Below are 25,248 nucleotides of genomic sequence, written 5' to 3' on the forward strand. Positions count from 1 at the left end.
CTGAGGGTGGGGGGGTGGGGGGTGGGACAGTCCTCTGTCTGCCTATTTGAATGTAATTATGTCACGATCACTGGTTCCTACATAATGACTAACTTCCAATCCAGTGATTAATTCACCGTTATCCATCATAATGAGGTTCAAAATAGTTCTCATGTTGGGTGCAATACTTCTTGTGTTAGAAAATTATCATCGATAATGTTTAGAATGTTTTACTACAGCTGCTTGAGACCTCCAGGAATTCAAGTACCCCCTAACTACACAATTTTTCTTTCCACACAGCCTGGTACTTAAGGAGCAATTCATTCTGTTCTCTGGTTTGATTTGGTAGTCTCTAACAGACCCCCCACCCCAGGACCCTCTCTTGTGTATTGTTAATTAGCTCATTGATTCATGTACATTGAAGAGCTTATGGTCCTGAGTTGTCAATAACTCTGAAAGTCTGTAATGGTGTTTTTAATGTAGAGTGTCAGCAACTGCACACGCAGCTTTTACCTAACTCTATCCTTCTAATCATGTCATAACCAGTGAAGTTAATATTCCAAACATCCCATCAGGTTTCAGTAATGCCAATTATTTCACATTGCTTCTCATCAATGAGAATTTTCAATTCCTCTTGCTCACTAACCCAGACTCCAACCATTGATATATAAGCAATTGAAAAAATTCTTCCCTTTGAATTCTTTGCTACCTCAGTTCAATGCATTTGATGTGAAGAGTTTGAATTTGTACTGCATTTTCTTCCTTAGCACCGTCCCCTTGTAGTGTTAGTTTTATACCCTTCTGGCTGCTCCAGGATGAGTTACAACTGGCAAGAAATGTTAGAAACAACAAGAAGGGGTTCTTGAAATATGTTAGACAAAAAAAGAAAGATCAAGGACAGTGTGGGTCTGCTGCTCAGTGGAGAAGGTGAGCTGGTAACAGAAAATGATAGGAAGGGAATGCTGCTCAATGTTTACTTTGCTTCAGTCTTCTCACAAAAAATAATGTGATCGGATGACTAGCAAAGTTACCATAGACACTGAGGGGAAAGGATGCAGATCAGGATAAGTAAATAAAATGTCAGAGATCTTCTGACCAATTTGAATGAATTCAAATCAGCAGGGCTAGATGCTATTCACCCAAGGGTACTGAAGGAATTATCTGAAGAAATCTTGGAGCACTCGCAATAATATTTACAAACTGATAGATGACAGGAGAGATCCCAGAAGACTGGAGAACAGCTAATGTAGTGCCCATCTCTAAAAAGGAGGAGCCAGGAAACTGTAGACCAGTCAGCCTGACTTTAATATCTGGGAAGCTACTAGAACAATTTGCAAATTTGTAATCACTAGCAGCCAAGAATAAATCATGTCAAACCAGCTTGATTTCCTTCTTTGACAGGGTAACCTATTTGGTGGATGGGGGAATGTGGTGGACATAATATACCTGGCATTCAGCTAGGATTTTGACACAATCCCACATGACATTCTGATAAGTAAGTTGGAGAAATCCAGGCTCGACAGAACTATCATTAAGTGGATACATAATTGGTTAAACAACAGCAAACAAAGAGTATTTATTAATGGAATGATTGGAGAGAGGTCTGAAGAGGGGATCTGTTCTGGGTCCCGTTTTGTTTAACACCTTTATTAATGATCTGGTTGTAGGTATAGAGATCATACTGATCAAGTCTGCAGATGACACAAAGCTCGGGGGAGTTGCCAGAACTTTGGAGGATAGAGCTAAAATTCAGAGGGATCCTGATACATTGGAGAACTAGGCTATAGACAACAAAATTAAATTCAACAAAGGCAAATGTAAGGTGCTACACTTAGGGAAGAAAAATCAAATGCACAAATACAGAATGGGGGAAAACTGGTATGGCAGCAACACTGGTGAGAAGGATTTGGGAGTGGTGGTGGATCACAGCCACAACGTGAATCAGCAATGTGATGCTGTTGCAAAAAAAGCAAATGCAATTTTAGGCTGCATTAACAGAGGCATAGCATGCAAATCACGGGAGTTGATAGTACCGCTGTACTTTCGTGCTGCTTAGGCCTCAGCTGGAGTACCATGTCCAATTCTGGTCACCAATGTATAGAAAGTATGTAGAGAAACTGGAAAGGATCCAGAGGCAAGCGACAAAGATGATCAAAGGGATGGAATGCAAGCCATACGAGCAACGGCTGAAGGAACTGGGTATGTTTAGTTTGGAAAGGAGGAGATTAAGGTGGGTTATGATAGCGGTCTTCAGATACTTGAAAGGCTGCCCCCCCAAAAAGATGGAGAAAAGTTGTTCTCTTTTGCCATAGAGGGCAGGACAAGAAGCAATGGCTTCAAACTACAGCATAGCAGATTCAGGTTAAATCTCAGGAAAAACTTCCTAACTATAAGAACAGTTGGCCAATGGAACAGACTGCCTCAGGAGGTCATGGAAGCTTCTTCACCGGAGGTTTTCAAAAGGAGGCTGGATAGTCATCTATCTTGGATGGTTTAGACACAACAAATCCTGCATCTTGGCAGGGGGTTAGGCTAGATGACCCTTGTGGTCCCTTCTAATCCCTATGGTTCTATGATTCTAGATAGTCTCCAACCAAGAAGATTAGTCTGCCTCCCTATGAGATGCAGGTCATCCCATTTGTACAGCCCCTTCTCCTACTGGAATATGGCTCAATGTTCTACAAAACCAAAACCTTCAGCTTCATACCATCCACATAGGCCTGGGTTCACCTCCAATATTTTCTGGCTTCTGTAGCATGTGGAATCTCTGAGCAAATTAATGATTCCCAGGGGCAACCACAATACTTGCTTATATGGAAAAATAAAATTAGTAAAGTTAATGTGTCTTTAGCTTCTTTTAAGATGATTTACCAGCTGGAGACCAGAAGGAGAGGCAATGTCGTGAGACCAGCCAGCTGTATGAACCCATCAGTGCTCTACAGACCACTGTTTGAGAACTGCTAAAATAGGAAGTGTGAAGATGTTAAGAGTTTATGCTACAAGGTAACTAGTTTGTAATTAAATTCTACTCACATAAAGATGGGACATGAAAATTATCAGTAATTAATATATTCAGTGTGATAAATAATGTTCAGTATGTTCAGCATCACAACAATTGTATCTTCACTTTTTAATTGAGTCGAAGAAACGATGCACCTAAAAACCTCCTATTATATTGTTTCTTTTTGATCATGAATAAGTATGCAAATATATATGTAGTTTGAAATTCTAATTAGATTAACAAGCATTGTTATGTAAAGAGGAATTAATTAAACACTAAATTAACTTTGTGCGTACTGTAAGCCGTGAGACTATAGATTCGTCTTTCGATGATTAATGCAGAAGAAATGGCATACACATTTACACAAAAAGACGTGATAATCTGAGAGAATGGTATGATGGTGAGACAGTCAAATTAAATAACCCCAGTTCTTCTATTTAGCAGTGTGGGAGCTAATCCCTGATAGATATTTGGATATGGTAGGGAAGCTAGCCCAGTGGGTAGGGCACTGGCATAAGTGCCAGGAAACCTGGGTTCTATTCCTGGCTCAGTTACTGACTTGTGAGACTCTGGATAACTTATTTTACCTCTTGCTTCCTCAGATTCCCAAGTGTGTAGAATAGGAATGAATATATCATTACATATTTAAAAAGAAAAATTTAAAGTTTTGGGATCTGTAAATGAAGAGTGATATCCAGGAAACTCTGAGGTATACCTAGGGATTCCGTTTTTCAGGGTTATTAATTTCATTGGGGGGGTGGTGGTTATTCTTAGCAATTTTTGAGTTCTACTTAGATGCCCCAAAATCAGGATTTAATGAGCACTCTCTTTGTAATGTGCCCTAGTGTGCTTTCATGTAGTACTGTTTCAAATAGCACTGTGTTAGAGTGCACTAGGGAACCTTTAGTGTGCACCCTCAGGGTCTACATGGACCAATTCATTTGCAACATGTTAGTGAGCTTTAGAAATCCCACTTCTGTAGTGTGCTCTGTGTAGATAAACTCAGAGTACGTCTACATGGGGATAAAAGCCCTGAAGCACAGCCACAGCTGGCTTGGGTCAACTGGCTTGGACTTGTGGGGCTTGGGCTGTAAGGCTAAAAATTGCTCATTAGATGTTCTGGCTTAGGCTCTAGCCGCGCCCTTGAAGGGTGCCAGGGGGTGAGGCTCCAGCCCATGCCTGAATGTCTATATAGTAATTTTTCAACCCTGGAGCCTGCTTCAGCTGACCTGGGCTAACTGTGGGCTTTTTTTTAATCCCTGTGTAAACATAACCATAGATACTACTATTTCTGGTGTTTATTGGATAAATATGGATTTTTTTTTTTTGGTATCCAGAGGTGTTTTCCAAGTGCTTATTGTTTAAAACAAAAAAATCAGAATCCCTAGGTATAATCTTTACAATATTTAATATGAAAATATATCTTAATACAGTACTGTATATAATCACTTTCTGAAATTTAATCTTGACGATATTGGCTACTTGGTAGATATATTTGGCAAATTGAATGCACTGAACCTAACACTTTAAGGTAGGAAAACAAATACGCTAAATATAAAAGCGAAAAGTGGGGAATTCATGAAGAAACTTTGTCTTTGGAGATACTACATTGAAAAGGGAGTTACCGATATGTTTCCAGTGTTACTGGACTTTTTAAAAGAACAGAGTTAAAGCAATCAAAATACTATTAAAAAGCAAATATGTCTGGATTGTATTTCCATTTTTCTTAGTATTTTCCTGGAGTTGAACATTAATGAATCCAACCGATTGGATTCAAAGCCTATTCTTGGTAACAGCTGACTTCATTCCAATCTCTTAAAATTGTCAAGTGATCACATGCTGAAAACCAGGTTTCTAATAAACTAGGAATTTTGAATTTTTGTTAAAGGAGAGTATGAAGCACTCATTGATGAAGCTATGAAAGTGCTGCTTCCATTTGCTTCCACTTATCTCTGAGAGTGCAGTTTTCAGCAATGATTTCTGTAAAAAAAGACATAGAAATGATTTAATCATGGAAAATAACTTACATCTGGCCCTATCACAGATTCAGCCAACATTGTGTAACTATGCATTCAAAACAGGCTTATTCTTCTCACCAAAATCTTAGATTGTGGCTGAATGCACCAAAAAAAAAATCCATATTTTCAAATTATAGTTTTAAAAACCCAGATTAGATCAGATTATATCATTTTTAAAAAGTATGTAATTGAATAAAGTTGCGATACCATGCAAACACTAGGGCCTGAACTCTTGAAACTAGTGTTCTGAGTCAGTAAATATTTGGCTGTGGGGAGCCACACAGTTTTAAAATATCTTTAAGGGAGCTGCAGTACTAAAAAATTTGGGAACCATGGCCCTATGCTACCCTGTACCTAATGTAAGGAGTTCGTAGGGAATGTCAGCTTGCTCTGTCTCTCAGATTTGGCCAGGCTATTCCTTTCTAGCAACTTCCCAGACTGCTATGAGAGGACGTTTCTGGAGCCTCACCAAGCTGTAACTCTGTTTTCTTCCCTTGGCGTATTTGGCACATTTTCTGGGCACTGAATCTGTCTGCTCCCCTTTTTCATAAATGTAACTTCAACTAATTTCTTTAGATACCCACAACCAGCTCTGACCCACAAGATACCCCGGTTAGTTAAACAGACCTTGTCCTGGACCTCTGTACCAAAGGTGTGAAGCTTCTGGTTCAATGCTTTAACTTTCTCATGCAGTAGTTGGGAAGCAATTAATACATATATAAAGAGACTTTGCCCAGAGTCTAAAACAATTTGCTCTTTTCCTTAATCATGTAAAGGACAGGAGAATACGGATCATATAAAACAATAAATACTACATACTCTTCCCCACTCTAGCTCACCTTCCCCTGACAGTCCCTAGGGACCATCTGTGTCATGGATGGCAGGCAGGGACGGTGTCACCTGCCTTCTATGGGTTGTTACATCTGTGTGGTTTCTCCCTCATGGAGCTCCTTTCCCAGCTTGTGTGACCTTGCTCTCTCTGCCCCATGCTTTCTCTTTCTATCTCCCTCTCTTCCTGTGTGGGCTCACTGTTTAAACCTTCCTGGCTTCCTTTATTCTCTCCTTTGGGTGACTTTCCACTGCTCCTACCTTTAACCCTTTTTCCAGAAGGGTAAGATAATATTGGTTTTCCAAGGGTGCAAATGCTTTTTAGCATAACTTTAGTGTGGCTAAAGTATCATTGTTAACCTTAAATATTCCCCATTGTCCCTCTCTGGTGTGTCCTTGCTACAGGACCTGTCAGCAATGGTGGAGCCAAATACACATAGGCACTCATGATACAGCAGTTTTTTGTATACAACTTCACAATGTCTACCACAGTTCAAAAGGTGTACAGACAGAGCCCCAATTCATCACACTGTTAATAAAGACTTTCCACCATAGCCAGACTTACATTCGCACTAACTATTCCCCTTATTTCCCCAAAAAACCTTATGACAAACAGCATTTTATAATCCAAAATGAGAGAGGACCCACAGACTTCTGAAGCTCCTAGAGACCTACTAGACTGCCAATCTAATTATTATGGAAGATGCTCAGATACTTCAGGCAGCAGTACAAATCACTCATAGAATGCTTTAGCAATATTATTTAGCTACAAGGGAAACTAAACATTTTTAAAGGTGTGACCTCTGTTCATCAAATCTTGTTTTTCTCTGTCTGGGTATTCTGTTATGAATGCAATTCCTTTCCCTGATCTCCAGTACTGTTACAAAATAACTGAAGTAATCCTTACCAGCCATTTCATGGAGCCCTGATAATGAGCTTCTTCAAAGTTTTTATTGAATTAAAAATTCAGACAGAATCAAATAGTGAAATAATCAAGCAGAACCATAGAGTTATTGACCATAATCACTTCAGAAGGTTAAGATTAATACCATAGCAGAATCACTGTCTGCTGGAGCATAACCTGGTCTGTGTATGAAAACACCTAGCTTTTTCCAGTATTTTACATACTATGTTTTTTTATTTAAAAACTCAGCAAATAAGAAAATTTAACCAAAAATTCACAAGTAGACACACCTAAGCGTGGAATGATGAAAAATAGAATATTATTTAGTCACTTCCATCATGCTCTCGTTTGGTACTGTTTAAATTAGCAAGTCATTTTTAGTTCTGTGATTTGGCCAACAGGTGGTGATAATTTCTCACAATTGTACTCACCGATTGTTGGCATTTCTTCTTTGTAATTTGAAAATGCTCCTACTTTACAGCTGCTTCATTCTTTGAATAAGTCTTAACATAGATAGAAAGATAACTGGGACTTGGTCCTGCTTTGAGCAGGGGGTTGGACTAGATGACCTTCTGGGGTCCCTTCCAACCCTGATATTCTATGATTCTATGATTCTATGATAACTTTTATGTGGTTCCCATTATCATAATATCTGAACATTTTGCAATCTTTAATATATTTATCCTCACACCATCTCTGTGAGATAGAGAAGGATTATTATCCCCATTTTACAGATGGGAAACTGAGGAACAGAGAGACTATGTGACTTGTCCAAGGTCACATGTGAAGTCTGGTGGAGAAGGCAATTGGACTAGGTCTCCCAAGTCCTAGACTAGTGCCCTAACCATTGGACATCCTTCTCCTTTTGGAGAGTAAGAAACTGACCATGCAAAAATCAGAACTCAGTGTGGATTCTTACATTTTAAAAGTTTGATGGTGGGTGGTTCTGGGGATTTGGGCTCGCCTATTCCATTATAAAGGTGGGTGCAACTTGCAAATTTGGATCCAGCTCTGGGTTCCTGTTTTTGAACATCTCCAAAGATGAAGAATATTTTTGGGGGGCCTATCACTGATTCTGGAAGCTGCTTTTAAGAAAAAAGGGAAAATTGTGTTTCAAGGCAAGGTTCCTTCAGTCATCTGGGCTTAATTGTTTATTCTATAATGAAGCTCTCTCCGATATTGTAACAGTTTTTCCAGCATGCTGAGAATAGCCCTTCTGTATGTACACACCTTTTAAAAAACAGCCTTATGTATCAGAAAAGAATTAACAGTGGCAAACAGCATTCAGAAATAGCCATGGGAAATCTAGGGTTGCCAATTTTCTAATGGCACAAAACTGAACACCCCCCCACATTCCCTGAGGCCCTGCCCCTTCTCCGAAGCCCCGCCCCCACTTGATCCATCCCCCCCTCCCTCCGTTGCTCACTCTCCTCCACTCACTCACTTTCACTGGGATGGGGGAGGGGATTGGGGCTCCAGCTGGGGGTGCGGGCTCTGGGGTGGGGCCATGGATGAGGGGTTTGGGATGTGGGAGAGGGCTCCGGGCTGGGACAGGGGGTTAAGGTGCAGGGGGCGTATAGGCTCTGGGCTGGGGGTGTGACCTCTGAGTGGGGACAGGGATGAGGGGCTTGGGGTGCAGGAGGGGGCTCAGGGCAGGAGCAGGGGTTTGGGGGCAGTGTGGGGATGCGGCTTCCAGGAGGGAGTTTGGGTGCAGGGGGGGACGGACTCTAGGCTGGGGCACGGGGTGGGATGTGGGAGGGGGTACAAGGTCCCAGCAGCACTTACCACAGCTCCCAGGAAGTGGCTGCCAGGTCCCTGAAGTCCGTAGGCACATGGGCAGTCAGGGATGCTCTGTGTGCTGCCATTGTGCCCACAGGTGCTGTCCCCGCAGCTCCCATTGGTCATGGTTCCCAGCCAATGGGAGCTGCAGAGCCAGCTCTCAGGGCAGGGGCTGCGTGTGGAGCCTCTCTGGCCACCACCCAGGCACCTAGGGGCCACAGGGACCTGGCAGTCACTTGCAGGAGTCGCACGGAGCCAGGACAGGCAGGCAGCCTGCCTTAGCCCCGGGCCCCTGCTGCGCTGCTGACTGTACTTTTAATGGCCTGGTTGGCAGTGCCAACCAGAGCTGCTGGGGTCCCTTTTTGACTGGGCATTCCAGTGAAAAAAACAGACGCCTGGCAACCCTAGTGAAATCTCACTGGCTTTTTTTTTCATATTACTACTTACCTATTAATTTTGTGTAAATATTAGGTGCTAAATTGCCTACTTATAATCTAGCATTTATTTAGGAAATACAAAGATAATTTCTATTTTGTTGGTGGCTTTAAAGAGACCAATATTAATTTCACTATCATTTAACATCATAATAGGTTTGATCATATCAGTGTAAACAATTAGCAAAAACATAGTAAATTACATGGTAGACCAAGTTGCAAAAATGCATTACAGGATACCTTATACTAACTCCGCTAGACAATTCTCAGCATTCATTTGCCTCACTTAGAAGTAAAGTCCCATACGATCTCTTCCATATTAAAATGGTTGGCACCCACAGCTCCCATTGAATTCAACTGATCTATAGGTGAGCCCTTTTGATAAGAAATTCCTAAATATAAGGTTGAAAAAAAATATTGAAGTGCTATTGTTTCTCCTTTCTTGTAGCCTGGATACTTCGGTGTCAATGTGCAGGCTCCCCCACCATTTTCTTTTAAACATATAAGTAAAGAGAGAATTTGTAGGTAAAACTTATCTTAAAGGCTGCAGAGTTTTCATTCCCTCCATTCAAGACCTCCTTTCTCACCTAGTTAATATCATTCAGCATAGGTTTTTTTTCTCTCCAAAAGGGAAAGTCTTTTGGAAAATAACCATCCTGTAGAGATAGCAGTAAGTTGTTGCACTATTAGTGGAAGTGAGGAAAAAGCTGTTCTAAGGCATGAATAAACCATGTTCCTCAACAGAATGAAAAGGTTGTGTTGGGAGAGTTTTGCCCAAATATTCAATCCTCTGTCTTTGTTTTGAACAAAATTCCTTGCTATTAAGGTATTAGAAATATCTAATTATAGGTATGTCGGACTATCTCCCATCAACCTCTAATCTCCAGAGTACGTTTGAGCTTTATCTCCCTTTTTTCTTTATTTTTCAAGCAGGAGCAGTGAAAAAAGGGTGTATGGCATAAGTACTTATTACACCACTCCTAAATGGAACACTGCAAATATTGCATTCCCATTCTTTACTTGTTTTAAAGGCGCTAGGCCAGTGACCTCTGAAGGAGTGATGTGTGAATTTAACATTGCCCTTTAAAAACATTTCTTTCTTTGGCTAGCAGGAGCTAATGATGTACCACTTTGATGTGCTGGAGTATTTTCAGCTCAAAGTCTGTGTTAGTCAATCTTGGATCAGCTGTGAAGCTAGATGCAACCTTTTAAATAATAACCTATGCTTTTCCCCCCTCTAATCATGATAAGGAGAAAAATCCAAGAAATACACAACTGCTTTTAAAGTCATTGAAAGTGTATTGCCTCCAAAGGTCTAGAACAAGCATCTTTAATCTCACATGTGTTACATCTGATTTTGGTAGCCAAAATTTACATTTAAATGAAAAAAGCATAGGGATCATATACTTAAAATATACTTTAATAAGGGTATGATGCACATGAATGGTGGCGAGAATGATCTTTATTTTCTGGCACAGTCATATGACACAGAGTCATATGACATCTGTGTTTTATAATCCTTACCTATCATGTGACAAGAGTTAATAGTCACTGTTTACTGCAGCTACTGTTACACGCATTTAATTAATGGAGGAAACTGAGCAAATCGAAACAGTCAAAAGTAGTTTAAAATATTTGTACAGTTATCTACTTCTCTTTTGCTATAATCACTGTTACTAAGAAGACTACAATTTCCATAGCTAACCATATAGCAGAATCAGGGAAAAACCAAACCAATAGTTAAGTTTTGCCATTTGTCTTTTGAAGGTAGGTTCAAAGCATTTTCATGCACAATAGTAACAATAAATTTCAGATAGGCACAGATTTTTTACCGTTTGATATATTCCTTTTATTTCAGCCTATAATTTTGAAACTTTTGTGTGGCAGCCTTTTCATACTCAGCTATGGCATTTTTTTCCTCATAAAGCACTGCATTCAAATCCTGAAAGAAGCGGAATCATTTCAGAGTGCAATGCAGTTATTTTCCATGTCCCGACCTCCTTTCAAGTGAATATTTTAGAAGCCACTAGGGCTGCATCTTTCTTTGTCATGTTAATCTTGGTTATGAATCTGATTTGCATATAGGTTTGGATTGTCAACTACTCTGTTAGCACTTTATTAATGTATTTCCATTCCTTTATATAAAGGAGAAAATCAAAAACAGAAAAAGTGCATTCATCTTCTTAGTTACAGGATAATATTTTAAAACCAAATTAGTGTTTTAAATCCCAGTGGAAATCAGAAGTGAGGCAAAATGAAGTTCCTGGCCATCAGTGTGCCAAATAGGGCAATGTAAGCCTCTCTGCTCAGCAAGCTTTCCTTCCTCCTTCAGTTTTATTAAATTCTCCGGGCCCATGGGTCTATGGATAGTGTAATTAAATTCAGGTAAGAAAAAACACAGTATTTTACACACATCCATTCACTTCACCTTTTAATGTGTAATTCTCTCTGCAAAGTGAGAGGAAGCCCTGAACCATGATGGCCTCATCTGATGGAGACTGCATCGTAATGAAGGCTGATTTCCAATGGCATTTGGTGAGGTGAGAGGCCTGTTAGAGCATTCTATACCTGATATTTGCTTTGTGCTTTCATTTATGCCATTTATGCCAGGATCCATGGCAAAACTGCCCTTTGTTTTAAAACTTGGCCCAGTCTACCTCATGGACTTTGTCTCTCTATGATCCTCCGTCACAGAGATGTCTAGCATTGTCCTCTTCTCTGTCCCGTCTCCAAGTCTCAACATTTTTGTAACTACCCTCTTTTCCTCTGTAGTGCCTGACAGAACTGGGGCAAAGTAGTAAAGTGACTTTGCTCAAGGTCACCCAGAGGCAGTTGCAGGGCGTGAAGTAGAACTCAGGACTTCCTTCCGTCCAAGCCTGTGCTTATTTCTTCAGACCTTGCTGCTTTGCTGTAGGTCTTGAGAAATGTCTTAGGCCTGGTCTATGTGACCAGGTCTTGCCAGCAAAATTTGCCTGTTGGTGGCACAGATTTGCATGTGTCCACATTCAAATTTGATTCCAGCAGGTAAAATCCAGAATTTCTGTCACCAAAATAAAACCACCTTCCTGAACGATGTAAGTCCTCTGCCAACACATTTCTGCTAGCAAAATGCAAGTATAGGTGCTGCATTAGCTGTGCTGGTAAAAACACTCCTCCAGCAACAATCCCACAATACCCTGTGCCGACGACAGTATCCACTCAGGTCACAATTTTAAACTGCACTACAGGGATAACCATGACTGGAAGCTTGCCCCCCTGTAAAATCCCCAGTGTTTTGAAAATGCCCTTTTTCCTGGGAGCTTGACTTTGCGAGCACACCTATTAACCTACCTCTGTGAGCTGAGAGGCATGGCTCAGTGCAAATATAAAGCTGCAATTAAACTTTGTGCGCTTGTCTGGACCAGGAAAAAAAGTGCTGGATTTTCTTGGCCTGTGGGGGAAAAGGGCAGTACAAGCCCTCCTGTGAGACAACCACGGGAACAAAGGTTAGTCTGTATAGACATTGCAGAGGAGGGTGGGCTATGACAGGGACTAGAAGCAATGCTGGGTGAAGGGGGAGGAGCTGCAGTAGTCATTACAGAAGGTGAGGGACGCTGACTGAAAATCTGACCACCCCATAGACCTGCTGTTTCTATGGTGAGTTCCATACCATACTTGTGATGTGCCCACTGTCACATTTGAGGTGATAGTGGTGTCCCCATCAAGATCCACAGGATGGACGGAAAGAAACTCCCATGCTTCAGCAACAATGAGCTTATTAGGGAGGGGGATACAGACCATGGAGAGTGAGGAGCTCTTCAATACTGGATATACCTAACCAACACCCAGATGAGCATAGAGACAAGCCCATTGAGTAGGGTTGCCAATTTTGGTTCGATGTATTCCTGGAGATTTCATCACAAGATTAATCTTTAATTCCTGGAGACTCCAGGCCAATCCTGGAGGGTTGGCAACACCCCCACTGAGGAGGGGAAGGCCCCTCCTGCCCCCGCCCTGATCACCCTCCTGTCCTCTGAACCCCTCAATCCCATCCCAGAGCACCCTCCTGCATCCCAAACCCAGCCCAGAGCACCCTCCTGCACCCCAGCCAGAGCCCTCACTCCCCCCGGCACCCCAACCCTCTCAGTCCCACCTACAGCATCCTTTTGCACCCCAAACCCCTCATTCCCAGCCCCACCCCAGAGTCTGCATCCCCCCAGACAGAGCCATCACTCCCCCTGCACGCCAACCGCTGCCCCATCCCGGAGCCCCCTCCTGCACTCCAAATCCCTCATCCCTGGCCCCACATCAGAGCCCTCACCCCTCTGCACCCCAACTCCCTGCCCCAGCCTGGAGCCCCTTCCCGCATCCTGAACTCCTCATTTCTGGCCCCACCCTGGAGCCTGCACCCCCAGCTGAAGAGAAGGGACAGGGCCTTGGAGGAGGGGTGGGGCAAGCGTGTTCAGTTTTGTGCGAGTAGAAAGTTGGCAACCCTAACCCCATGGCTAAAGGATTTCAGCAGCAGTCCTGTGCTATTCACCATATCTGGAGCTGTAGAGTGGTCCCAAAGCAAATCTGACTCTATGCATATTTTTAGAAAGATCTTTATGGGAAAAAATTTAGAGAGTTTTGAGACTTATATTTTCCTTTTCCTTTCCAATACCTCCGTCCTTTTGTTTATCAGTGTCCGTAGCTGGGGGATCCTAGAGAGGTGCCCCCTCAACACCTGCTGAAAGACTGACCTTGATCAGGAGAAGAAAGACGTGTTTTCAGAGCTTCTCCAGTTCTCAGAGACTGCTGACCTGGAGAATAGGGCTTGGAGGGATCTCGTGCTGGAGACAAGGCTGAGTGACCAAGATTGGAAGGACCACATGCTTGAGGAAAGGCAGAAGGACTCAGAAGTGCACTGAGATGTGCATGACGACATTATGTAGCTCCTCAAGCAATACAAACAGATTTCGCATAGTATTATGGAGCAAAGTGCCCTAAAGCTCTTCCCAGCAGCCATTGCGCTCCATTGACCATTCAGTGTTCACAGGAATGTACAGCACCCCTTTTCCCCAGCAAGGTGTAAGTATAGTCTTCGATCTTATCCTTACCACCCCACGCCAGTGAAAAACAAGGAGAACGGTTATGACTAAGCATTCACTGACCTGTGATTTATGCAAGATCAATCAGCAAGTACATTGCTCTTTGTTTTTGTTTTTTTTTAAATAAGTATAGGGAAGGTTTAATAAATGCTGATAAGTCTCAGTTTGTGGGTAATTAGTTTGTTTTTCATTACCACTCAATACAATTTTTTTTAAAAAAAATCAAGATCTATTTACTGGGTCTAACAAAACAGAAATGTAGCAGCCCAAATCATCACTCCTCCCACCAAATTCATAAAAGGAGCTAAAATCCATATTCAAGTCAAGTTCCCAAAGAAGTACCTAAAAGCAAGATACTGCACTATTATGGCACAGTGTTAAAGTAGTCCTTTTAAGCCTTTCTTCGCTCCTGGATGGGCTCCTGTGATTGCCTTTGTGTCTGGCTGTTCGAAAGCAGCAGACAGTCTGACTACTTCACCTCTTCACTCTGCCAGGAACATTTTCCCCTTTGCTTCAGAAATATGATGAAAACACAGTAGCAACAGGAATATTTACCTCGCTGAGATCTATCCTAGTCCTGAAGCATTGCCAGCATCCTTTCAGTTACCAAATGCATACAGCAGTCATTCTGCGCCTACTCAGGCTGTAGTTAAATCTTTTCTTGCTGGTGTCTACGCTACGGTTTCATGAACCAGGAAAACAAAGGAAAGACTGAGACCCCCAGAATCTTTATTGGCATTTTAATGCCATCAATGTGAATGTGCCAGTCTAGGAAAAACGTTCCATTGTCTCTTTTGGACAAGTCCAATATTCCTAAGAGGCGACCATCATGTACCTCTGAGCACCCAATGTTAATTTCAGTGAAACGTTCCTGGTGATCCACCAGTACATGCCTAACTATGGAGAAGTCAAGGGGTGCTGGATCAATTTAGGCTGTACCACCACATAAATGTTAAATGATAATTAGGGATGTCGACTAATCACAGTTAACTCACACGATTAACTCAAAAAAATTAATCACGATTAATCGCAGTTTTAATCACACTGTTAAACAACAGAATACCAATTGAAATTTATTAAATATTTTGGGTGTTTTTCTTCATGTTCATATATATTGTATTCTGTGTTATAATTGAAATCAAAGTGTATATTATTTTTATTACAAATATTTGCACTGTAAAAATGATACAAGAAATAGTATTTTTCAGTTCACCTCATACAAGTACTATAGTGCAGTCTCTGTCATGCAACTTACAAATGTAGTTTTTTTTGTTACATATCTGCACTCAAAAACAAAACAATGTAAAACTTCAGAGCGTAAAAGTCCACTCAGTCCTACTTCTTGTTCAGCCAATTGCTAAGACCAACAAGTTTGTTTCCACTTACAGGAGATAATGCTACCTGCTTCTTGTTTACAATGTCACCAGAAAGTGAGAACAGGCATTTGCATGGCACTTTTGTAGCCGGCATTGCAAGGTATTTACATGCCAGATATGCTAAACATTTGTATGCCCCTTCATGCTTCGGCCACCATTCAAGAAGACATGCTTCCATGCTGATGATGCTTGTTAAAATAAAAAATAATGCGTTAATTAAATTTGTGACTGAAGTCCTTGGGAGAGAATTGTATGTCCCCTGCTCTGTTTTACCTGCATTCTGCCATCTATTTCATGTTATAGCAGTCTCGGATGATGACCCAGCACATGTTGTTCATTTTGAGAACATTTTCACTGAAGATTTGACAAAACACAAAGAAGGTACCAATGTGATATTTCTAAAGAGAGCTACAGCACTCAACCCAAGGTTTAAGAATCTGAGGTCCATTCCAAAATCTGAGAGGGATGAGGGGTGGAGAATGGTTTCAGAAGTCTTAAAAGAGCAACACCCTGATGCAGAAACTACAGAACCCAAACCACCAAAAAAGAAAATCAACCTTCTGTTGGTGGCATCTGACTCAGATGATGAAAATGAACATGCGTCGGTCCTCACTGCTTTGGATGGTTATCGAGCAGACCCCATCATCAGCATGATGCATGTCCCCTGGAATGGGGGTTGAAGCATGAAAGGACATATGAATCTTTAGCGGATCTGGCATGTAAATATCTTGCGATGCTGGCTACAACAGTTCCATGAGAATTCCTGTTCTCACTTTCAGGTGACATTGTAAACAAGAAGTAGGCAGCATTATCTCCTGCAAATGGAGGCAAACTTGTTTGTCTGAACAAAAAGTAAGACTGAGTGGACTTGAAGGCTCGAAAATTTTACGTTGTTTTATTTTTGAATGCAGTTTTTTTGTACATAATTCTACATTTGTAAGTTCAACTTTCATGATAAAGAGTTTGCATTACAATACTTCTATTAGGTGAATTTAAAAATATTATTTCTTTTGTTTTCTTACCATGCAAATACTTGTAATCAGAAATAAATATAAAGTGAACACTGTATACTTTGTATTGTTGTAATTGAAATCAATATATTTGAAAATTTAGAAAACAGTCAAAAATATTTAAATAAATAGTATTCTATTATTGTTTAACAGTGTGATTAATCGTGACTAATTTTTTTAATCGCATGACAGCCCTAATGATGATATAATACAATACATTTTTATGATTACAAAGTGCATGTAAAAGAATGAAGACATTGCACAGGATGAGAATGGCCACTTATCTCACACAATCTGCAACTCTGTTAAAACCATTTAGGAATGTTAAAATCTTGGGAAGCAGTGAAGAGGCAATGGCAATTGTTTAAAAAACAGAAGGACAGGTGTTATTAGAAACTGAAAGGATTTAAAAACATGTGGAATTTAGGATGCATCTAAACTAGAACTGTACTGAATTAAGCAAGCTGCTCAAAACTAACTCAGGTAATTAAAAAAAGCCAAAACCACAGCACTTGACTTTTTTGGTACTCCTTTGGGATTCTTTAACATTCAGCCTCTCACACCACAGGATATTTTTTCAGGGTCCCCCCAGCCATATATTCTTATTGTGTGATTTTAGAATAATTCCTCAGTCAATTGTGTATGTACAAAGTACCAGAATCAATTTCTCATGGCATAAAAGAGTACGCATACTGCAAGTTATTAGCAGAGAAAAATCAAAATATATCCAGGACAACCAGTGGGTTCACTTTATTCAGAGCATAGTGGTGGTGGTTAAATTAGTTTGGTTCCATGCCACCTCTTGTTCAACATCTCCAGCTAGCAGTTAGAGAGTTGCTGTGTCATTTCAGAAAGCTGTCACTCCCAGTGGATGCGCGTACAGCATAGGATATCAGACATGATTATGAGTAGTTGCTTACTTTTCCATCATTTACAACAGTTACGAGGGCAAACAGTCCCAATACATTTATATAGTTAATACCAGTTTCTTGCACAAAACTAAACACTTTCCTATAAAGGCCCTTATGGCTTTAATCAGCATGATGGAAGCCATTCTGCAAATGGCCACTGACTGGATCAACTGTTATATTCACAGCTGTCCGAGGCTCTTCAACTGCACAGCTGCTGCAGGTGGAAAGCCATTAAATTCTCATTTATGCTGGCATCTCACTAGACTCATTCAAAAAGTTCTATAGCTGGAAATAATTGCTCTCTTAAATGATAGCATTCACCATGAATTCATATCTTATGGAGGAGAAATGGAACATGCAATCATCCTCTCCTTCTCTAGAATTTCTTGCCTATTGAACATTTTCATAACGTGGTACAACTTTCATTAATTAATAAGTCCTATATTTTTTGAATTTTAACTGGGATATTCTGAATCATCTTTGCATGCATATTTGTAGTTCAGATGCTGCTTTCCTTTAATTGGCTGTTTTATACATAAACCATGCTGCAGAGATTTAATGATTGGGTCCTACTGTTGAGTGGCATTATCCTGATACAACAGACACAGAATAGTTCTGAAACTACAGTATTCTGAAAGGAGACCAGTGACTTGTACAAAAAATGATTGTATGGTTAACGTATTCTTTGTTTATCTTTGCGCTTACCTGAAATGTCATTGGGTCTTACCAGGAGCCAAGATCTGAACTGAAGTCAAAACTGAATTACAGTCGATTCTGCTTAATAGCAACCTGGATATTGACAACTTCCAGTTAATAGCCTGAAGCCGCCAGGGGACTGGGCCATAGGCAGGCTGGCTAGTCAGAGCAGGAGCCTGGCCTAGTGGTCGCAGCAGGAGTCCAAATGCCAGAGCTAAGGGTCAAGCCAAAGCCAGAGATCAGAGCCGAGGGTCAGAACTGGGTTACCTGGAGTCAAGCAAGGCAGGAATATGGCTGGGTGCAGGGCAGGGTTTAGGCTGCAGCAGGGCTAGGAGTGAAAGGAGCACAGATAGACAGAGACTCCACAGGCATGTGCAGTGAGCAGCCTATGCTCTTGGTTTTTTCTCTCTTATTTTATCTCTTTTTATGGCAAAGCAGACTTGACTGAATAAACCTCAGCCATTACCAACTATCTAATTCCTCAGTACTTAGCTCTGCTCTGTGTCTTTCAGGTAATGTAACAATGCCTTTTTAATAATCCATTTCCCCAGTATTTTTGCTAAATAACAATGTAACTTTTTAAAAAAACCTCAAAAAGTTTTTCCTTTTTTTCAAAGCCCTCACCGACTCATAAAAGGTGATCAGTTGTTTCTTCCACCTTACAGAGAATACAGAGTCCATCTTTGTGTCTATTTCGTCGAAAAAGATTTTTGTTTAAGCCACAATGGTCAGTTAGTGTACGCTAAAGAAAAGCACAACATTAGTCCTTTTCAGGCCTTGATGTACATCATTCTCCTCAACTCTAGAGCACAGTTCAAAAAATCTTCCTCCCCTTTTTTCATTAATCCGGGTTTTTGCCATTCCTTTTGAAAATTTTTCTGTACTAGACTTTTGAATTCCTGTTTGTTCAAGGGTATTTCTTTATTAACCCTTCCATTCCTTACCGTGTGTTTAGCTGCTTTGTCCACCATTCCGTTCCCTGTTATCCCAATGTGCACTGGAATCCAAGCTAATGCTACATGTACCCCCATCTGTGCTAGCAGTTATTAGACGTATAATTTCATTGATTAAATGACTTCTGCATTCTGAGACACTCTTTTTTATCACCATAAGGCCTGAGATTGAATCTGAAAAAAATGACTCTTGCTGCTGGGCACACATCCCAGATCCAATTTAATGCTAGTGTTATTGCTACTAGTTCGGCCATCTTGACAGCTAAATTACCCAATATTATTTTAGATGTACTAATTCCGAATGTTGGTACACTGTCCCCACTCTTCCTGTTTTTTTCTTATTTGGACCCATTCGTATATATTTAACAAAACCAACTTTATTTTTCATCTATATGCTGGTACACTTCATTTTTCACACCCACTGTCTCTTTTTTTACCCTTAAGTTTATAAAATAAATCTAAAGCTACATTTGAACATGCGACATTTCATCCATAACTAATTTTCCCATGACTAAAAGTTTTGACTTCATCTTTTCCTTGTCTTTCAAATCCAGCACCCACATTTTAACATGAACAGCACATGGAGGTCTAACATCATGCACTACAGTTTGCCTATCGAATTCCCAACAATCCTCGTATTTCTTTGGTACTTCCATCTTCTCATATGCTTTTGGTTGTCTCATCATTGGTCAGCTCTAATGGCACTTCATATATTGCCCCCTGTATTTCGGTCAAGTACTTTGGAAGCAGAAAATTATTTTAACTTTCCCTAGCATTTTAGGTTTTAGCAGTTTATCAGCTTGCTTTTTGTTTTCATGTTCAACTAAAAGACCACTGCCTCGCAGCCATCTAACTCTTACAGTATCCCCTATACATTTATCAATCAAACTACTTTCACAGGGTTAATATCACTGATCTTATTTCTTTGACTAGGGATCTTACAATTATAACCTTTTGGTTTATTTCCTTCCTCAGTTTTGCTTTTTTTTTTGCTGATATCATCATCATCAGTGGTGAGCTGGAGCCGGTTTGCACCGGTTCGCTAGAACCGGTGGTTAAATTTAGAAGCCCTTTTAAAACCGGTTGTTCCGCGAGGGACAACCGGTTCTAAAAGGGCTTCTAAATTTAACCAGCCCAAAGTGGCGCCTTAGGTGCCGACTCCATGGGTGCTCCAGCCCTGGAGCACCCAAGGGGAAAATTTGGTGGGTGCAGAGCACGCACTGGCAGCTCCTGGCCCCAGCTCACCTCTACTCTGCCTCCTCCCCTGAACTCGCCGCCCCACTCTGCTTCTCCGCCCCCCCGGCTTCCCACGAATCAGCTGTTCACGTGGGAAGCTGGGGTGGGCTGAGAACCAGGCCACAGCTTTGCACTCAGGCCCAGGGAGGCGGAGGTGAGCTGGGGCGGGGGGGCACGAGGAGGGCCCCCCATGCCGCAGAGGTAACCCGGGTGGGGGGGGCGTGCAGGGGAACTGCTCCCCACCTCAGCTCACCTCCGCCTCCCTCGGCCTGAGCGGGAAGCTGCTTCCCGCTGAACAGCTGATTCACGGGAAGCTGGAGGGGCGGAGAAGCAGGGTGGGATGGCGTGTTCAGGCGGGGAGGCCGAGCGGAGGTGAGGTGAGCTGGGGCCGGGCGCTGAGTGGGGAGCTGCCGGTGGGTGCTCTGCACCCACCAAATTTTCCCTATGGGTGCTCCAGCCCCGGAGCACCCAGGGAGTCAGCGCCTAAGGCGTCACTTTTGATGTGATCAGTGGGGGAGCAGCTGCTCCCCCTGCTCCCGCCGTAGCTATGCTACCCTGCCCCTAGGAGCCAGAGGGACCTGCCAGATGCTTCCTGGGAGCTCCCCAGGTAAGCACCTCCAGGACTCCCCACCTCGTCCCCCGGCAGGTGCCTCTGGCTTTTAGGGGTGGGGTAGGCACCCACTACGGTGGCTCACAAGACCCTCCTGCCCAGTTCTGGGGGCAGTCAGGGGACAGAGGAGGATGGGGCAGGGGTCCTGGGGGGGGCATCAAGGAACGCGGGGGGGTTGGATAGGGCAGGAGTTCCGGGGGGTGGGCAATGACCCCCTCGTGGGGTGAGGAGGGAACCCGTTGTTAAGATTTTGGCAGCTCATCACTTATCATCATTATCTGATTCTGCTTCTAGTCCCCCCCCGCAGTTCGTTTCCATTCTTCCTCTCTAATAGACTCTTCAGTTTCCAGAATGACTCCATTTGGGAATCAGAAAATTCTTCCTCGCCTTGCCCAGCCCTTAACTGCCAGCCTTAGCCACACCAAGTCCAGCCCTGCTCTGCTGTTGCTGCTGGGCTTATAAATCAGGCTGCTGGTCCTGCAACCAATCAGGTGCAGGAATTAACTAGGCAGTTCCAGGGCAGTGCAGCTAGCCTGTCATGGTATGTCTACAGTGCAATTAGACATTCATGGCTGGCCTGTGCCAGTTGATTCAGGCTTGGGCTGCAGGGCTGTTTAATTGCAGTGTAAATGTTTGGACTTGGGCTACAGCCTGAGCTCTGGGACCCTTCCACCTCTCAGGGAGAGGTCCTGTGCAGTTCCCTTGGTTCCCAGTGCTCCAGCTCCCTGTAGAAAGCCCCAGCATCTGGCTGCAGCCCTGCGAAACTGCCTTCTGCTTGTTAGTAACTGCTGGATAATGGCACCTTTTTGCTGGCAACAGAGGAGTTGCTAATAAGCAGAATCTACCATACTCACAGAGAAAATGAGGCCATAATTAACTCATTAAAACCAAGAACATTATTTATGTATTTTTGTACTGAATTATGACTGAGTAAATTTAGTTCATCAAACAGAACAGCTAAGACCTCTTGTTTAAAATAATAATACAAAATAGTAACATAACCATGTACCTCAGGTACCTACAGGTTGACCAAACATGGCACAGTACTACAACTTCATTCAGGAAGTTATTACTCACCTAAATCTTCCCACTGACTTCAATGAGACTACTCACATGAGAAAGTGTGGCAGGATTGGGTGCCTGGGGACTGGAAAAAAAGGTTATTCCACTCTCAAACACTTCACCAATAAAATACTTCTGTATTTGTGTCTGCTGTAGTCAGAATTAATAGCTGTCTAAGAAAGGTGAATAAAAAAGTTGATATTATTATGGTCTTGCAATAGTGAGCCCATAGTTAACATTGCACCAAAATGTTGTGTTTTACAGGCTCTGTATCTGAGTCTCACCCCCCCCCCAATTTTTTTCCCCCCAGAACCCTTCTTTGTAAACTTGCTGTAGGGAATTTGAATCAAATTTCAGCCACTTATTAGTGTGCGTGTGGAATCATCTCCAACATGTATTTTGGGTTTGTATGTTTTTGGTTATTTCTGAAATTTTGGAAAACCAGGACACTGATTCCCCCCGCTCCCCCACCACAACACACACAGTGGCTGCCCCCTGCTGTTGCCTGAGCATTAACATTATGACATCAGGAATAATCAGCCACTTACTACTTCTGCCCTTTCAGTTTAGTTGTGTACATGGGAGAAACACTACTGCTCTGGTTTGCATGGCAACAGCTGCCTGTGATATATGATTTGCGCCAGACCACCATAACATTATTACAGAGAAGAGTCAGAGGAGGCTCTGTAATGAAAGCAGACTGGGGCTGGATGAGCTTCGATGAGATTGTACTGGGGTAAGTTACACTGGTTCTTTTCAAAGGGTAATTGTTTGTTGTGTTTTTCAAAAAAGGTTACATAAAACAAGACATAAAATTCCAGTTCATGTATATTGTTTATTTGCATCTTATAAATTGTGGGTTATGGCTTTCTGAGTATTTACGTTTTTGAAAAAGTGGAAAACTGTAGATCCAAGTCCCTACGCAGTTTTTGGGTACGCAATCAAAAAACCCCAGTTATTTAGAAGTTGCAATAAAACTGAAGCTGCATTAGAAAAATCATGTTTTGGTTGAAAACAGTTTAATTACTTTCAGTATATTGGTCAACATGGCACTGAGTGGAGAAGTATGGAGCTTCACAAAGATAACAAGTGCAATAAAATATACATTGAAGACAACAAATGTATATGTTTTATTATTTAAAGAGCAAATATGTAAAAGATTTCCTTTCTATTAAAACTATTAGAGAAATTCACCAACCTAACCCCCTTCATTTAATGTTAGTTAAGGTTGCTTTAATCAATAAACTAAACTGTTGCTATGAGCAATGTATACAATTGAGTGGAAGTATTTTTCGTTTAGGAGTAATTCTTCACTGCTTTCCTCCGCCCGTGTAGCCAGTCATTAAATTTCATGCTACTTTTTTTCTCTCTTTTGGTCGCTGCCTTTTAACCATGTTTTTCTCTCTCATGTTTTTCTTTCCTAGCCCTTATCACTAGACACCCAACATCAACATTTTCGTTAGTGGAAGCTCACATGAGCTACCATTCTGTCCGAGTGTAGTTACTGGTGAGGGGAGTGAGCCACGATGCTTTTCCTATTGGTGCATTGTACAGCTTCTCGGGCTGTATTTTGCAAACACATCCTTTTTAAAGTTAAAAGGTATTCACTAAACAGCCTGTACAAATGTTTCATCAGTTATGGTTAAGGAAAGTGAGGAGGAAGAATGGTGAATGAGCCTACAAATCAGGGAATGTTCCCAATACTCAGTCTATTTTAACCATCATTAAATGTTAGAGCAGTATTTCTTTAGTATAGGTCAGATCAGGGGTTTTCAAGACTGTACAAACCTATGTCCCTTTTTATAGGGCTACAGGGCTCTCATGAGGGCTCATAGATACCCCTGTTTTGCTCTTCCTGCTGATCTTTTTAGTTGCTCCAAGGTGTGGAAAAGAGGGACTTTTCTGTCTGTAGTACAGTAAACTGTGAATTCAGTGCGTCTTGCTGAAACAGCAGCCTAAGTTTGAGCTGGCTTCCATCTGAATCCCGTGTAGTCCAGTTCTTGTAGTACTCCAGCACAGTGAGTGTGGACCTCCCTTCCACCTTGAAAGAGTTAAATGGGCTGAGATGGCTAAAACATAATGTGAACATTACTGTGAATGTCGGTTGTTTTGGCCTGTGTTGCAGATAGATATTACATATGGATAATGGTCAGCTATTATGGAAGCATTCTACATGATTCCTGACCTGGGGAATGCTTCAAAATACTATTCTACTAGTTAGTATTAGGGCCCTGCATTGTGCTTCTACATGCATAGAAATGATTTTGTTCATTTGGAATTGTAACCAAATAGTTTCCACTCCTAGATTATCTTCCCTGAGGAAAATCCATTTGAGTATGATTTCTTTTTTAGATACTGCAACCCTTCTTTCTGGAAACCCGATCTAGCTTTCCTGCATATTGTGAAGCCAGAGACCACCCAATCTTATTGATTTATATTGTCTGAATGTGTCTGAGTTACCAGTTACTATAAGTGGGTTCTTTGACAACCCAAATATAGTATGTTATTTTAAGGTTTAAGCTTCTGGAGTTTGCACGAAGACATGTATAGTTTTTGCTCCTAACGGTATGGCCATTACACTTACTCCATTTAGTTCAAATGCTGCTTTTAATTGGACTGATGCCAGTAATAACTCTTTATCTTCTGTCATGCTTGCACTGGAAAGCTCCCTGGCATGACCTTTGGATTCTCCTAGCCTTCACAGCTGTCCATATTATGTGTAGTCCAAGTTGAGTGCTCTTCAGCTCCTTTTGACTCCTCTAATTTGTAGATTAAGCCATTCTGCACCCATCCCATTCCAGAATTAGTTTTCTTGACTACTGTTCCCTTTGCTTTATGATTAATATGGAGCCTCTGTTTTGTCTGAAAATAATTGTCATAGGGAAGGAGGAAAATAACTCCACAAACTGTTCATGTTCCAAGTACAGTGTTTAATTTTGTTTTCTATTTCCTTACCAATTATGTCTTAGATGCTAGTGCTCACAGCTTTTTATCATTTTTATTCTGCCTCGTTATTGTATTTTAGGGCTTGAAGTCGTGGTAACAAGGTGATTGTCTTGTCTTCATAAAGTATTATCTTCTCTAAAGCCCTTTTAAAGGCTACTTCATAAGATTTACTTAAAAAAAAATCACTGTGTGTGTTCTGACTTCGTTTCTTCTCGTGTAGTCAAACTGCTATCAAACTTCATCACTGATATGAAAAACCAGAGTGTGTCCTGGCTAAAGCGGATCTAATCTATTCTTTCCTTTTTCAAAATGACTGTGGTGAAATTTCATGGAGGCAAAAAAGGATTAGCTTAGGCACCCATGTATTTCCCCTGCTTCACAGTCTTCCCCTGCTGTGGAAAACTGAAATTTGTGGACTTCACAAGAAATGAAATAA

General features: G+C 41.6%; 1 long non-coding RNA gene across 1 annotated transcript; it reads left to right on the plus strand.

The window, feature by feature from the left end:
- Positions 1-1,306: 1,306 nt before the first annotated feature.
- LOC122465968 lies at positions 1,307-14,966 on the plus strand. The gene is made up of 3 exons (XR_006291128.1): positions 1,307-2,982; positions 11,400-11,483; positions 13,607-14,966. It is a non-coding gene; the product is annotated as an uncharacterized LOC122465968 (long non-coding RNA).
- Positions 14,967-25,248: the final 10,282 nt, after the last annotated feature.

The sequence above is a fragment of the Chelonia mydas genome, chromosome 5, assembly GCF_015237465.2.
Source record: "Chelonia mydas isolate rCheMyd1 chromosome 5, rCheMyd1.pri.v2, whole genome shotgun sequence".
Classification (NCBI taxonomy): domain Eukaryota; kingdom Metazoa; phylum Chordata; order Testudines; family Cheloniidae; genus Chelonia; species Chelonia mydas.